Genomic DNA, 17,909 nt, shown 5'->3' with positions numbered 1-17,909 from the left:
ACATTATCTCGAGTGCTCGTGGACAAACGCGGCTCACCTATACTGTGGGAAATTACAACAATGGTTTTCAGGTCATTTATTCATTGCACGGCAGACTTACTTAGACCACATACAACAATTATTTATATAGGGTGTTTACTGGTGAAGACGGCATTATGGTTTGGAGGAATTTCTAACAAATAATAAACTTTGGCAAGTAACAGTCAGGTTCAATTGAGAACAATGAATTTATTGAGCGAACAAATTTGACATTTATGTGACAATGGGGTGCAATAATTCCGCTAATTGCAGCTGCTTTCTAGATTCACATTACCTCCCAACGCAGTATCAATAATAAACGAGTGCAGTGGGAGCAATGGAAGCAAACTCAATCCGTTGTGTTGATTATGCAGTTTCGGTTTATACACCCATTCTGCATAGCTTTGCTTGTGACCTCTTCGCACACAAGCCTTGTTTCAGCTTGGGCTCCCATAGAACTAATCTAACGGGAGGAGAACATGTAAAAAAATTTGTTTTCGGCATATGGAGTCTTCTGCAGCTATGGAAGCGCATAGCCATTGTCTGTCTTTGCCGCTGCAAGATAGTCCACTGATCATATATTGTTGCGGAAGCGATGCTAGCATTGAGCTCATTACTAACCTGAATAGACCATTCTATAAAGCCAAGCAATGACGTTCTTCTTCAGTTGCCATCATACGTCGAGGAAAGCTGTTATGTTGTACATTTGAACAGGGGAAACAAATTTATTGTTTACTGATACTACGTAGTGTTGGCTAGGTTTAGTGTGTAGTTCGCTGAGGGTTTTTCTGTAAAGTCGTAAGCACTAACAGTATTAGTACCATCAAAAACCCCCGCGTAATACGGCGTACCCAACAAAAGTCATAACGGTTTTCTACGTGATGACCCCTTTGAGTAGTTCTGAGCTCACTGATTGTTATTCATTATACACTCTGCCTCTGTCTTCATAAAAATAAATAGGTACGAATGAACTGGCGGCGGACAAAACTGTGCAAATACCTAAACCGCAACAAATTACCAGGACCGGTACTGTGTAGGAAAATCTTTGGAATGCGAAACAGACCCATTCGTCTCGGAATGGATAAGTACGAGTCCTGTATGATTTTCAAGAGGATGTTATGTATCGTTCCTCCTGCAAAATAAAGTTCAGATAGCAATGATGGAAGCGGATACCGACAGTAATATGAGAAATTAAGTCCGCCTTGATGCGAAACACAACAGGCGGACTCCATTTCTGATACTACTGTTTTCCCATGCAAACACGGACCAACTGGAAAAGTTCCAAGATAACACTATTGCGAATACCGACCACGAACCCTTGTCTCCAAAGAAGACCACAATGGCTCATAGTGAGGTGTGATGTCTGTGGTGGCTAACAGAGATGCGATAGATCATCCTCGTGCTCACAAAGTCCTGGACTATGCGAGCTGTGCCAAGAAGGCCCTGCCGTCTTGGAACATAGTATAACCATTGAGGAGCAGTCAGTGTACCATGGGACGGACCCGATTAGCCAAAATGGTCACATAATGCTTGGCAGAGTAAACATGGACCCATGAGACGCTACGATATAGCTGCCCAAATCGTCAACGAATCCCGGCCATGTTCCATTCTTGGGACGTAAACTCGGCCAGAAGTTGTAAAGAAGGTAAGACAAGGACCATCCGACCAAATGGCATTCTTCCACTACTCCATAGCCCAGTTTTTATGGCTTCGGCATCATATTTCCCTGTTCCGGACAGTTTCATAACTTATGAGTGGTTCTGAAATTACAAATGGCCCAGCAATTTCTTATTAATGGAGCTCCCTTCGTGTTGTTTTGGTGCGAAATTCACTGACTTTTGCAACTGTCGTTCTCTTGCTTTAGCTCACAATCGTCTTCACTCAAAACACACTTTCTTCTGCGTTTTGATTTAATTGATGATGTTTCTTATCCTTTCCATGTATGCCGTATAAATCATCAATACGGTACCCCTTAAAACACCAACCGCTTCGGTTGCCATGCTTACTGAAGCACCCGTTATACGAGCAGTAACAATCTGCCCACGTTCGAATTCATTTACTTCCGACGTAATGCACTCACACCCACACAGAACTCTGCCCTGACCACAACTGACACTTGCAACGCACTGAGGTCATCGCAACACTGCAACCTTCACGCTTCTGTATTTATGGTTGAAGTATACGTTTCTCGCGGTGTTTCCACATTTTTATCCAACCCTGTCTAACTTGCACTATTCACTTCCTATCTTCGGTTGAAATTACTTTAATAGCAGCAAAATTATTTCACTGACCTTGTATGTTTACGGAAAACCAATTCTCCAGAGATGTATACCGTTGGTCTTCCATTTTTTTTCTGAATAATTTTTAAACTTTCAGGGTTCTCTTGCACTCATAACTTGTGAATCAGCCTTATAATTGCCTTCGTAAATAATAACACACTCTATAAGAAGACGTTTGCCTTGGTTAAATGTATTTCTTTGAATACAGTTAACAGCTAGTTAGACAAAAATACAATTTGCATTTCGGCTGATGAATGTATAGAAACTAATCTACATTTTCTAAAAACGTTTTATCCGCGTAATGTAATATTTTTTTTCAACAATACACAATAATAAAATATCAGAGTGTAGCAACAACGACTCTGTATTATTGTACATATAATTAATTTTTTCATCTGATTTTACGATAAACTTGTGTAATTGATGTTCTGATTTCATTTCTGTTTGTTTCATGCCGTTATGTTAAGAAAACTGTAAAGAAGTTTCAATGTGAATATTCATGTTTATGTCAAATGTCAATTAATGTTGTAATATAATTGAAATGTAACAAGTGTTGAAACTATTGTAAGATGTTTAAAATTGTAACTGTGCGTATGGTCCATACGTAGGCAATATGTTAGGATATGTAGAATGCATAATATCGGGTGAATACCCTTTCTGTCAGGGAGCGGTAAAAGGTGGGTGGCAGGCGAGCGCGGGAAAATGCGCGCGGGCACTGCACGGCACAACGGGCTCAGCAGTAGTAGTTGGAGTTTGGCACTGGCTTGAGCAACACCTTCTGGAGCGAGGAGGCTCGCCTGGAAGACATAGCTTCACTGAGCCTCGGGTATGACGTTCCAACGCTCACACAGCATGGCAAAATTCCATAGGCACTAAATGGAGAAGTATTGCGACGCTAAGAAGAATTAAAGTGTCGATACGTCAAGAGCCACAGCTGTGGTTGCATGTGTGCTCTGTGCCTAACCATCCTGCCGCCCGCCAACCGCCACATCGATACTAGCCGGTTGAAACTTTTAGTATTGTATTCGTATGGATCAGAGAGTGAACTGTGTGTGTTTGGTGCAATAATAACCTATATTTTACCAGAACGTTTCCATCAGTTACTTATCCTTACAATTAACCAGGACAGGGTCCTTTCCAAACGTTATGCAATCTGAGTGTCTCGAAATGAAAATTAAAAATTGTGTTAATAATAATTATTTGCAGAACTAGCTGTATTAGAATGATGTTCAAAGAAATGTTTTGTTAATGAACCAGTAAATGAATAGCGAAAGTCGAACGAAGTCGAAAGATAACTTTAGTATTGATGTAGTAATGAAGTTTATTATTTCGAGACAGATTTAAAGGCATTTAAATGAGCAGTAAATAAGATGAAAAGAGTAGTAACTTATATATTGGAAATCTTGAATGAATAATAAATTTGGTAATCATTTTTTTTACAGCGATCATAACAGTTTTAGGGTCCCCCCTTCATTCATTTGTATTCTGAAGTGTTCTAAATGGGTTTGACCAGCAAAAGTTAAAGTCAATATAAAAGTCAAAATTTATAAGTGTTTTGTCTTTATCAAAATTGACGTTTTGTGTGTGTGGCATGAAAGTACAATTTCTAGGGTAACCTATGCCTGATTTTAATCAGATTAATAGACTGTATAAAGTTTTGTAGTAAACATTATAGTGCAGTGTTATGTATTCATGATTTTCCATACCAGTACAGAACGTGAAACTATCAGTTCAATAGATTTTCTGGTTCTAAAATTCTGATATATTGTGCTGTGTTACAACTTGTTGTTTTGCATGAATATATACGAACCTGTACAGGGAAGAAACTCAGTAAATGCCTAATTAGGCTGGCGACCATATTATTGTCACACTGGTAGCATCTTCTGGTGTGCTTTTGATCCATCCTGACGTGTGTTTGCATTTCGAAATTACTTGAAGGATCATTGTTATTACGGAGTGGATGTAAGTCTGATTTGCCACCATTCAGGTACACGCGTTCGATATCTATTCGAAAATCCTTTCTCATAAGGTGAATCCCGCTCACTTACCATAGCACAGTCTTTAAAGAGTTCTGTGTCGGGGTTAACAAGCGATACACAGGAGTTCTACCGGGTCTTCTTCGTACTGGGAGTCGGCGGGTAGCTTTCCTGCGACAGGCGCTAATCAGACCCGTTACAAAGGAGGTATGTGACGCTCTTCTCGCTCGGTGTCATCTAACACACAAAAGAAACACAGGTATCTAGTTTCTTTTACTATTTTCACTGTACTGTATTAAAAATGTTAATTAAAATTATCAAAACTTATTTAACACCACTCAGCTCTCCTGGACGTAGTGCACTGTAGTCTGTGCTACAAGATGTCAGACTCACTAAATTTACTAACTGTTTTATCGAATAAGTGTAAAACAAACAACTTATTTCGAAAATACTTTGTACGTTGCGTTTATACGTCTGAGAAAAGCGAACAGAGATAAGAATACTTCGTAAATGAGAAAAAGACCTAAATTGCAGATCTAAAGAGTCCAATACGTATAGGAAGACAGCGAAGCGACGCATTAAACAATGCTGAATTGTGTGGTCAGTAAAAGTAGAGAAAATTAGTTATTGACACTAGTGATAGTTGAAGATGAAGTAGAGCTGCAATTAAAATACATGTGTTTCTCAACCAATGTACATACGCGCGTCACAGAACTTGACAGTGGCAGGGAATCAGTGGTTTCCTAACCGCTAATATAAATAACTTAGCCACATAAACTGAAATCCCTGTGATATGCGCAGTCACTTAATTAAGATGCCAGACAGGCTTTGAGTGTAACCAGACCAGGCGTGCCGTGCTGAGTTATGCATGAAGTGAGAGTCATCTCAGTATTGGGAGCCCGATTCCGTATTGTGTCTTCTCTTCACTCACAGCAATTACATTTAATTGCGTTGTATCCCTTTGTGGTTACATGAAACAGAAGACATCTTACACACTCTGTGCATGAAACCCTGTTTAATAAGAGGATACGATGGATTGCCGAGAGAAACATTATCTTGAGCATTTGTAGACCGTAACTGTCTCAAGAAATATGTACAGGTTTTTTGTTTTTTAAATTACCGCTACCAGTCACAAACTTTGTCAACTATTGTATTATTTATTTATTTAGCGACATGTTTCGAGGTAAACCTCATCTTCAGGCTAAATGGTATTTCAAAAACAACTTTAAAATAAGGTCATACTGATGTTATATAGTGTTTTCGTAATTGCTGTGGTCATCACAGCAATTACGAAAAGACTATGTAACATCTGCAGAAATTTTTACGAAGTCTCAGACGGTGTTCAGGAAAGACAGATTATGCAGAATTGGTGGTGGAGTGTGTGTGTCTGTCAGTAGTGGTTTATCTTGTAGTGAAGTCGAAGTAGATACTCCGGGCGAATTGGTATGGGTGGAGGTTATACTTAACAGACGAACTAAGTTAATAATTGGCTCCTTCTACCGACCCCCAGACTCCGAAGATATAGTTGCTGAACAGTTCAGAGAAAACACACTTCACCTCTTTGCCACAAACACTCCAGAGCTAATAGAGAGCATCATGACTAATACAGGCATTAGTGATCACAAGGTCGTTGTAGCTAAGCTCAATACCGTTTCTTCCAAATCCACCAGAACAAACGCCAAATAATTTAATTTATAAAAGCGGATAAACTGTTACTAGAAGCCTTCCTAAGAGACAATTTCCATTCCTTCCGAACTGACTATGCAAATGTAGATGAGATGTGGCTCAAATTCAAAGATATAGTAGCAACTGCAATTGACAGATTCATACCTCATAAATTGGTAGGAGATGGAACTGATCCTCCATGGTACACAAAACAGGTCCGAACGCTGTTGCAGAGGCAACGGAAAAAGCATGCGAAGTTCATAAGAACGCGAAATCCCGAAGATTGGCTAAAATTTACAGACGCGCGAAATTTGGTACGGACTTCAATGCGAAATGCCTTTAATAGGTTCCACAACGAAACATTGTCTCGAAATTTGGTAGAAAATACGAATAAATTCTGGTCGCATGTAAAGTGCACAAGCGGCAAGACGCAGTCAGTACCTTCGCTGCACAGTGCCGATGGTACTGTTACCGACGACTGTGCCGCTAAAGCGGAGTTATGGAACGCAGTTTTCCGAAATTCCTTCACCAGGGAAGACGAATGGAATATTCCAGAATTTGAAACACGAACAGCTGCTACCATGAGTTTCTTAGAAGTAGATACCTTCGGGGTTGCGAAGCAACTCAAATCGCTTGATACGTGCAAGTCTTCAGGTCCAGATTGTGTACCGATTAGGTTCCTTTCAGATTACGCTGAAACAATAGCTCCCTACTTAACAATCATATACAACCGCTCGCTCACCGGTAGATCTGTACCTACAGATTGGAAAATTGCGCAGGTTGCACCAGTGTTTATGAAGGGTAGCAGGAGTAATCCATCGAACTACAGACCTATATCATTGACGTCGGTTTGCAGTAGGGTTTTGGAGCATATACTGTATTCAAACATTATGAATCACCTCGAAGGGAACGATCTATTGATACGTAATCAGCATGGTTTCAGAAAACATCGTTCTTGTGCAACGCACGAAGTAATGACCGCTATCGACAGGGGATCTCAAGTTGATTCCGTATTTCTAGATTTCCGGAAAGCTTTTGACACCCGTCCTCACAAGCGACTTCTAATCAAGCTGCGCGCCTATGGGGTATCGTCTCAGTTGTGAGACTGGATTCGTGATTTCCTGTCAGGAAGGTCGCAGTTCGTAGTAATAGACGGCAAATCATCGAGTAAAACCGAAGTAATATCAGGTGTTCCCCAGGGAAGCGGCCTGGGACCTCTGCTGTTCCTGATCTATATAAATGACCTGGGTGACAATCTGAGCAGTTCTCTTAGGTTGTTCACAGATGATACTGTAATTTACCGTCTAGTAAGGTCATCCGAAGACCAGTATCAGCTGCAAAGCGATTTAGAAAAGATTGCTGTATGCTGTGGCATGTGGCAGTTGACGCTAAATAACGAAAAGTGAGAGGTGATCCACATGAGTTCCAAAATACATCCGTTGGATTTCGATTACTCGATAAATTGTACAATTCTCAAGGCTTTCAATTCAACTAAGTACCTGGGTGTTAAAATTACGAACAACTTCAGTTGGAAAGACCACATAGATAATATTGTTGGGAAGGCGAGCCAAAGGTTGCGTTTCATTGGCAGGACACTTATAAGACGCAACAAGTCCACTAAAGAGACAGCTTACAGTACACTCGCTCGTCCTCTGTTAGAATATTGCTGCGCGGTGTGTGGGATCCTCACCAGGTGGGATTGACGGTGGACATCTAAAGGGTGCAAAAAAGGGCAGCTCGTTTTGTATTATCACGTAATAGGGGAGAGAGTGTGACAGATATGATACCCGAGTTGGGATGGAAGTCATTAAAGCAAAGACGTTTTTCGTCGGGGCGAGATTTATTTACGAAATTTCAGTCACCAACTTTCTCTTCCGAATGCGAAAATATTTTGTTGAGCCCAACCTACATAGGTAGGAATGATCATCAAAATATAATAAGAGAAATCAGAGCTCGAACAGAAAGGTTTAGGTGTTCGTTTTTCCCGCGCGCTGTTCGGGATTGGAATGGTTGAGAGATAGTATGATTGTGGTTCGATGAACCCTCTGCCAAGCAGTTAAATGTGAATTGCAGAGTAATCATCTAGATGTAGATGTAGATGCGCCATTTTGTCGAAAAAGAGCGCGGGGCTCGTGAAGCCGGACTGGTTCTAGTCTGGTAGCATTATTATGCCCTCTTTGACCTTTTCCTGAACCACCTTTGACCAACAGAGCGAAAGGAATGCGTCAAGAAATTCGTAAACTGGCCGCGCAAGTGATCGCATTCGGAATGGAGGTCCTCGTTCTAGATAGCCGCACATGAACTGGATCTTATGTGCTTGAGGCCACGAGGGAGTTAACGAATACTGATATTGGTTAGCCCAGGCCTGAGGGTGGTGTTGTGGCTTGGCAAGACAGCCAACCCACTATGAGGAAGCCGAAAGGCACGCGTTTAAGCTCACGCAGGCTGGCGTGAGGTCTGGAACAGGACAAGGAACTTATACTAGCAAAGAACGTATGTAGCTGCTGGAATACTTAACTTTAATCCATAATTGGTGAACATCGCTCTTGACGGTACATGTTTTACTGCATCAATAGTAACTGGTAATGTCGCCTTGCTAGGTAGTAGCAAATGACGTAGCTGAAGGCTATGCTAACTATCGTCTCGGCAAATGAGAGCGTATTTTGTCAGTGAACCATCGCTAGCAAAGTCGGCTGTACAACTGGGGCGAGTGCTAGGAAGTCTCTCTTGACCTGCCGTGTGGCGGCGCTCGGTCTGCAATCACTGATAGTGGCGACACGCGGGTCCGACGTATACTAACGGACCGCGGCCGATTTAAAGGCTACCACCTAGCAAGTGTGGTGCCTGGCGGTGACACCACAGGTGGATTCTATTCTTTTCGTCTCTGAAGACCTCAGATCGACTGACGGTGAGGAAATGTCTGTAGTCAAAGTCATTCAAACTCCGTCTCTGGGAATGCTCGCGGCAATGACCGACTTTCGTTCTGCCAAGCATCATTTCGCTTTCGTGCCTGGGGTCAAAGTCGTCCTCATCAGAGTGTCTATCGCCGTTGTATCGCCTGTCTTTACCTTTGCATGAATCTCTCGTATCATTGTATTTAGGCGGTTCTCTGTGAGTTGGCAATACTGTCTTAGGATGTAATGGTTGGCTACAGCGCGCATACACAAACTCTGGAATCTAAGATATTGTTGTCGCGCTTCGCAGCGCACAGATTAATTACCGGCAGTTTGGAAGCCAGCGTAAGAGCCCTCCTGCTGTGGTGCGCACGTTTGTTGGGCGAGGGGTCATCGCCGAGGTGTCGTAATGCAGTGTCCGCCAGCAGTGACACAGGATTTGGTATTTAGTTGATATTTTTTTTTAATTTGCAGCGCGTTTATTAATTTAAAGAAAAGGGTTTGTGTATGTGGGTAGCAGCAGGAGGCGAATTCTTAGGGAAACCATTGTTAGGCGTATAGATAAAGTATTGATTTTTGTCATTGATATCTTTTGCAGTTGTCAGTGAATTGTTTCACTATGTATTTAATTGAGAAGTATTTCATTCTGTCTCAAGAGTTTGGTTAATTTCTAATGTGGCTTTAATGCCAGAGGAGGCAGATGTACATACGAAGCGATTGTTCAAAGAGCTTCTAGCGTTTTGTTAACTGAATGAGAAAGAATCGCTTTCAGAATATAGTTTCTCAAAAAAGGATTTACTTGTTTGGGTTATCATTTATCGAGTTTAGATTTGAGCAAACCCTTTCTCTTGAATTATACGTAGTTGTAGTAAGCAGCAGCAACCGCAGCAACAGAAGGAGCCGCCATACAGAACATGCACTGCACTCAGCATGAATAATAGGTTTTTCTATGTTTTTGTTAAATAATGGAATGCAGCAGATGAAGCAGTGGCAGCAGAAGGACCAATTAAAAACAAAATAAAGTTTAGGCGACCTCTGTAATAGCAAAGTTAACAAGAGTACAAGCACGAGATTTTCAGTAGAAAATACGAGATAAGAAAATAGAGCTCTCGACTTTCATCTCCAATAAAGATACACGCTCGTTTAGCTGCTGTGTGGCGCCTCTCTCTATCTGCTGATAATTTCACATTGTCCTTGTAATTTTAACAGGGACCGCACTTCCACACTTTCGTGCACAGTTGTCGGCACGGTGTGCACACTAATCACATGTGCGTTTAAATTGCCCCAGCTCTCTTCAAGGTTTAGTAGGTCGCGCTTCACTTTAGAAATTACCTCCCCGCAATTTACTCTAAGGTGCTGGAAACGTTCTTCGAGCTAGGAGAAAGTCCGTAGTATTGTTTCCTATCTTGGTATCCGTTGACCTATTATCCGCTGCCCACGAGCTTTGGACTAACGGTAGGACTATCCCAAGCTCGTGACGGCACTGTTCTCTGAGAGCCTGGCTGTCCCACTCTATTCTGTCGCTGCGTTCTTCGGTCGCCTTAGTCACGCGTACCTGCGTCGCTGACATTGTGTTCAGTCGCTGCTCGTTGCACTCAAACCTTGGGCCAAATTCGGCGACGATAGCTTCTTTAATGTTTGTTGCTACGTCTCGTAATTCGCTCTGAACAGTTGCCACTTGTTCCCTTAGTTGTTAGTGCTGATCCCCGCCTGTAAGTGTTAGTTATTGACGGTCATGCCTCTAATTGTTCGTTAATGGCGATCATTTGCGCTCCTACATTATCAATTTTAGCAACCATATTCGCATTGTTCGCGACTATTTGCGTCTCAGATTGCATCGTGAACTGCGGCCAATCTGGTACGCAGGGCACCTGGTTTGGGACCATGCAGTTGGCGGATGCAGTAAGTGTGTTGTCTGCACTTTGGGAAATCTGTGACCCACATTGTTTCTCAGAGCTGAGTGGTGGTAGCGGTTGTGCACTTAACGATTGTAAAATTTCAGCAGCACCACTGAAATCAGATACGCAGAACGATACGCTCGGGTTGCTTGCACTCTGTGAGGAAGGTATATTGTTTACATGATTCTCCATGTTTTCTTACTCGTGAAGTGAAGCATCTACTGATGGCACGGTTATCTTCATTTCCATGAGTCTTCGAAATACTCTTAGAGCGGCTTTTCATGTTCTTCCTTATACCTGTTGTTTGACTAATATTTGGAGACGCGACAGGCACAGCACTTACGAGTAAATTGAAACGATGTAACGCTAATAATATCTTCCGCTCGCAAAATGCAATGAAAAATTTTAAACGCCTACGTAAAATGCTCCGCGAGCAAACTGAAAATGTGACACGATCCTACCTCAATAATATTCATTTGTTCCGAGCTGTTATCAGCCACCCACCTCTTATGAGATCTACCAACTTCTCTTTCTACAGTCGGCTCATAATCCAGTATTTTTTTGTTAGTCCATTTTCTATCGTTCTATCATATGATCCATTTCATTGTATTGTCTTCTGTCTTGCCATTAAGTCAAAATATTATGAAATTTAATGTTGTTATTTCATTCCTTACTTTTATTCATTTCATTACAGACCCTTATATATCTCATTAACTTCATCTCTGCTGTATGTATTAACCTTTTTCTGTTGTTGTTCATATGTAACAGCAATTACATCTATAACTGATAGAATTTCATTTTTTTCCTTGCCTTTTTTCCCTCAAAGTTCTTAAAATGGTCCCATAGACAGCTTGGAACTTAGTAACCTTTTTTTAATATTTTTGTCATAGTTAAATCCCCCATCACATCCTAGATAACAGAAGTGCAATACTTGTCCTAAAATTTTATCATTTATTATTGTTTTCGATTTGACTGGGTTCTCAACTTTGAAGGCCTATATCTTTGTCTGATTTGGCGATATAGTTAAATTGAAGTCTATGTCTTTTGTCTCAATCTATAAACTGTTCATTGAAAACTGTCTTCCGTTTCCTCTATAAATGTATAGTCATCCGCTTATAGTAGAGTTTTTAATGGTATGATAGATCCTACTTTATTTCCGAAATGCATTTCATCTTTCACTTCATAAATAGAGGGTCAATGTTACTGATAAGCCAGAACATTATGACCACCTACCTAATACCCAGTATATACACCTTTGGCATAGAAAACAGCGTCGACGTATCGTGGCATAGAAGCAGTGAGGCCTTTGTATGTCGCTGGAGAGAGATTGCACACATCTGCATACACAAGCCACCATCTTCGTATATTCCAGTGAGGGGGCCGATGAGCTCCGACGCCACGATCAGTCACATACTAGATGTGTTCAATCAGGTTCAGATCTGGCGAGTTGAGAGCCCAACACATCAACTGGAAGTCGTCACTGGGTTCCTTGGACCACTCCACCACACTCCTGGCCTCGTGATAAGGCACATAATCTTGATGAAAAAATCCACTACCGTCGGGAAACATGCCCGTCATGAAGGCGTCCGGATTCATGAGACCACGCAACGGATTCATCAGACCGTGCAACGCTCTGCCACAGCCAACGTCCAGTGCCGACGTTTCAACCGTAGTTGGCGATGTCGTGGTGTTAACGTTGGCAGATGATAGGGTCGTCAGCTGCAGAGGCCCATCGTTATGAGTGTTCGGTGCACTGTTTGTTAAGAAGCTCTTGTCCTCTACCCAGCGTTAAAGACTGATGTTAATTCCACCACAGTTCACCGCCCGTCCCGTTTTACCAGTCCGCCCTGCCTACGAAGTCCGACATCTCTAATGAGGGGTGGTCACCCAACGCTACAAAGTCTGGACGTGGTTTCCCAACCTCACGACGTCTGGACATGGTTCCAATTTGGTCTCGTCACGTGTTGAAGGCACTCATCACAGCACTCATCGAACACCCGACAAGTCGAGCATCTTCCGTAATGCTCGCGTCGAGACTCCGGACGATCGTGAACTGCTCTCGGTTTAACTCAGATCACACGCCTTCTCCATTCTACACACAGACAGCACGCTCACTGTTACTACTTGGACCACGTGGTGTGTCTGACTAGTAGTCACTCCTCTCCAGCCGGCACTGGTATCTATATATGACGGTAGTATCTGTTCAAATGGTTCAAATGGCTCCGAGCACTATGGGACTTAACAGCTATGGTCATCAGTCCCCTAGAACTTAGAACTACTTAAACCTAACTAACCTAAGGACAGCACACAACACCCAGCCATCACGAGGCAGAGAAAATCCCTGACCCCGCCGGGAATCGAACCCGGGAACCCGGGCGTGGGAAGCGAGAACGCTACCGCACGACAACGAGATGCGGGCAGTATCTGTTCCCGAAAGAACAGTTACCGTGGACGACCATGCAGCTTTGCTAGAAATGAAATGATAATTAAATTAACACCCTCGCGGCAAACAGGCGTTGATGTACTACATTGGGGACATGTAGAAAATGTGTGCCCCGACCGGGACTCGAACCCGGGATCTCCTGCTTACATGGCTGACGCTCTATCCATCTGAGCCACCGCGGGCACAGAGGATAGTGCATCTGTAGGGACTTATCCCTTGCACGCTCCCCGTGAGATCCCCATTCCCAACATGTCCACACCCCTACATTCGTAGTGCGCCTAATAGCTGTTTGCCCATCATACTCATTACTCGTGGCAGATTAATCTACCAAGTCCTTTACGAGTTCGAGCATAGCGTGTGCGTTCGCACAAGAAGGTCAATGACCGGAAAGCCATATTTTAACTACTGTATATATACTACCGTCATATATACTACCGTCATGTATAATTAAAATATGGCTTCCCAGTCATTGACCTTCTTGTGCGAACGCACACGCTACGCCCGAACTCGTAAGGGACTTGGTAGATTAATCTGCTACGAGTAATGAGTATGAGGGGGATACATCTATTAGGCGCACTACGAATGTAGGTGTGTGGACATGTTGGGAATGGGGATCTCACGGGGAGCGTGCAAGGGATAAGTCACTGCAGGCGCACTATCCTCTGTGCCCGTGGTGGCTCAGATGGATAGAGCGTCAGCCATGTAAGCAGGAGATTCCGGGTTCGAGTCCCGCTCGGGGAACACATTTTCAACATGTCCCCAATGTAGTACATCAACGCCTGTTTGCTACTAGGGTGTCCATTTAATTATCATTTCGACACTGGTATCGCCTGGACAGAATTATATCGGTAGTTGGTCAGTGGTCATAATATTGTGGCCCAGCAGTGTATAAGTTAATGAAGAGGGTGGCAGGCTAATTAAATTGGTGACATCTTGGTATATTTAGATTTCATGGAAAATTTTTGCCTGGTCTTGTAAATATTTTCGTATTTACAGAATGGTTCAAATGGGTCTAAGAACTTTGGGACTTACGATCTGAAGTCATCAGTCACCTACACTTAGAACTACTTAAATCTAACTAACCTAAGGACATCACACACACCCATGCCCGAGGCAGGATTCGAACCTGCCACCGTAGCAGCAGCGCTGTTTCGGAAGAAAGCACCTAGAACCGCTCAGCCACAGCGGCCGGCTCTTATTTACATATGGATTCTTTAACGTATTAATAAAGTCATTAATGCATTTTTCAAATATTTTCCACAAAACAAGTTTTTTTTACCTCATCAAAGCCTTTTTCGTAATCTATAAATGCTAACTGCGTTCCTAAGCTCAGCTCACGACAATTCCGCAAAATTTGAATTGTTATAAATATTTTATCTTAACAGGAAGTTCCTTTCTGAAGCTTTACTTTTCTTCTGAAAATTTTGCACCAGTTGTACGTTGCAGTCTTTGACTGTGACTTCTCCTGTAACTTTTATATATTTCATTTGATGAACGTATTCCTCTAACTTTTCCGGTGTTTTCCTATTGCTTGTTTTTAATATAGACATAATTTAAGCTGTGTGCCAATCTGCAGATACGGAAGAGGACTTCCAACATATATTTAGAAATAGAGAAAGCTAAATTATAATATGTTTGTGTTTCATTAATTCAGCATTCATTCCATATATGCCTGTAGCTTCTTTTTCTTTCGCCGTTTTAGGCTGCTCTTAGGTCTTTTATTATTTGATCTACAGAATTATCATCAGCTTTCCTATAATAGTTTTCTTCACTAATTTAATAATACTATAAATTTCTATAATGTTATATCCATCGATTTTCTGTTATTATGTAAATGTTTACTGTATCTTTGCCCATTTTATCCATATGTTTGTTGAGTCGCAACGTTATTTCAGCCTTCCAGTATTGTTATGTTCATAAATGGATCTTTCCGAGGATCACTATCGTATTTTTGTTTCCTTCTCTTTATTTGTTTCCTGGGCTTTATTCGTCTGTGTTTGTAAACAGACGTTATAAGCATTTAGTCTTCCTGTAATGTTGTTGGCTGTTTCTATATTGAACTGTTTCAGACACCTTTCCACTTAGGATACTTCACTTTCCGCTAGTACCTCATTACCTGTTTGTGCAGATTTTAATGATTCTCATTCTTCTTCGGTATCGTCTTTAGACTGAACCATTTGCTGTTCATGCATGTGTCTTTGTTAATATAAATTCCTTGTGCTTTCTTCCTGTAGATGATAACATTTTAGTTTCGAGTTTAGGCTTTACAATTTCTTTACATTAGTTCATTTCCTTCATCAACTCATATTTCGAATTCTGGAGTAACTAGGTCATGATCAGGACCTATAACACTAAATTAAATACACGAATATCTCTAAATAAAGAGCTTAATCTTTTAATATTCACTACATAAACAATTATTCAGCCATAAATTCTTGCTGCTAGGTGTATTTATTTATGTCCTCCTTTCTAATGAAGGTGTTTCCATTTTTAATATATTAAATGCAGCATAATCCGTTAATATCTTACAATTTTCATTTAAAGTTATGAGACACATTTGTCTGCAGTATTCACTATCGATGCATTCCTTATTTTTGCATTTAAAGCATAAAATATCAACAAATGATCAATTTTTTCAGTTTATTTTAAAAAGGCTCAGAATCTTTGCTTTTTCCCTTCTTTGGATGTATATAATCACGTGAAGAGTCAGTGTGCTCTTACAATTCGGAATCTAGCGGTTACTATCCTTTCTTTTACACAGTCATTAAAATCTATCTCTCTTTCACATTTTTCAGCTATAAGAATACCTACTTCACTCACTGCACATTGCATTTGTTCGACTCTACCATAATGTATTGTTTAAGTATTTAAATCTTTTGTTTCTTATTGTTTCGTTGTTTATCTGCTGCAAAAAAGCATTCCGGGTAGCAATAGGACTGCCACCTCATAATTTTACGTCTATAGATGAAATAACCAATCGATTCAGTCTTGACTGGATTTTTCAGCGTATCACAAATAACAGTAAATCACGTGAGTTCTTAATACCATTTCATTCCATTGCTTTTAGGAGGATAACTTCCATCAAATGAGGAGAATCAGTTAACGCATATTCATTTTAGTTCTACTCAGTAGTCTACAAACCATATGTGAGAATATTCCATATCTATTTATGGAAGTAAAGTTACCAAGAAGACGTAGCTGAGTAGTACTGAAGACAATATTTCAGTACTAAAGTAACTGATTTTTTAGAAATTACTGATATGCATGACATCAGGGTAACACTGGAAAGAGTGAACCAGCGTGGGTCTATTTCTAACTTACATTTGTAGAAATAATACAGCGTTCAAGTATATTAACTACTAACTACTTCATGATTTTAAGTGGAAGTGGTGGTTCAGAAAAAATTCTTTTCATATTATTAGTAATGAAAAATAATTCACTAATAATTAATAAATTAGTGACTACCAGTACGAATTTTTCATTCTAAAAGAAAATTTTTCTTTATTATTCTATATCATATAACACACATGAATTAGTAAAACTGTTTATATAAATGATGCAGCAATGTCAGAAAACGTTACTGTCCATTATTGGGTCCAATACTAGTGAAAAATACGTCTATAAATACCGAATTAAGTCGAAACATTGTTTGATTATAAAGAGAACTGTCAAGAGCTTTTCGTAATTCTGTTGATGTGTTATTAATACCCTCACCGCGCCATAGCAGTGGTAATGTTAGGGATGATACTTCGTAAATAAGTAAAAAAAGGGACTCAAGTGAAGACATAGTTACAAAACTACTCACTCACCGTTTTCATAAAAAGACGCTGTCCTTAATGCCAGACTTGTAGTTGTGTTTCAAACCATTTAACTTGCGAAATATGAAACCTACGAAGCAAATGCCTCGTGACATGAAAATGCGGCGATGTTTTGGAACTGAAGTGACAGTGTGGCCCTTAACCTATGGCCAGATGTGAGGACACGAACATTCGGCGAGAAAGACGAATACCATAAGCAATAATCCACTAGCGTAAAAATTATGACGTGAACTTTTTTCTGATCAATAAGTATCGTATATAAAGTCGAAACTGTGTTATTCAAAATTACATCCAACGAAAATCCATTAATATAAAAGACGAAACGCTTATGGAACATAAATAGATATAGACTGCAAGAAAGGAAAAGAGTTTCAATTTATAAAAAGAATACTTATACACATGCTGCGGGAAATGGCTACACTACCAAACTACTTAACAATTATATCTCCGTCGTTGGCGTTTGGGGCCGTGATATTAATAGCTATTTATAATAACGCGCCATATTGTCACATTGAGTTATCCCACTATTAATCCGATTGTCACAAATAAGATAGAGTGTGAATATAGCTGTATTACGGGGCATACGACAGCACAGTTCTCTACGAAAAGCAGTTACAATATCCAAAAGTCCCTTAATGAAACAATATTCCTGTTTAGCTCTAGCAGTCACTCGAATGACAAAAATTCATCATTTTAGATCTCAAAACATGGTTTCTAGCACTATTTAAGGAATGAAAATTCCTACATGTTGACGGATGCAGGCAGTCCAATGAAAAGGGGTCAGCGTCTCCTGGAATATTTCACCGCCCACACTGGCATGAAGTGTCTCTTGGGCGCCGCTCATCACGCAAATGTGACCCTCCACTTTCTCATCCATCAAATCTGCACTTCCGTTAAGCTCGTGGCTCTAGGGATGTT

At 40.8% G+C, this 17,909-nt stretch overlaps 1 non-coding gene across 1 annotated transcript; it reads right to left on the bottom strand.

Annotated features, from left to right (window-relative positions):
• Positions 1-13,281: 13,281 nt before the first annotated feature.
• Positions 13,282-13,356, bottom strand: Trnat-ugu (transfer RNA threonine (anticodon UGU)). The gene has a single exon. It is a non-coding gene; the product is annotated as a tRNA-Thr (tRNA).
• Positions 13,357-17,909: the final 4,553 nt, after the last annotated feature.

The sequence above is a fragment of the Schistocerca cancellata genome, chromosome 7, assembly GCF_023864275.1.
Source record: "Schistocerca cancellata isolate TAMUIC-IGC-003103 chromosome 7, iqSchCanc2.1, whole genome shotgun sequence".
In the NCBI taxonomy this organism is placed as follows: domain Eukaryota; kingdom Metazoa; phylum Arthropoda; class Insecta; order Orthoptera; family Acrididae; genus Schistocerca; species Schistocerca cancellata.
Note: the sequence above shows the minus strand (reverse complement) of the source record. Positions and strands in the feature narration are given on the sequence as shown.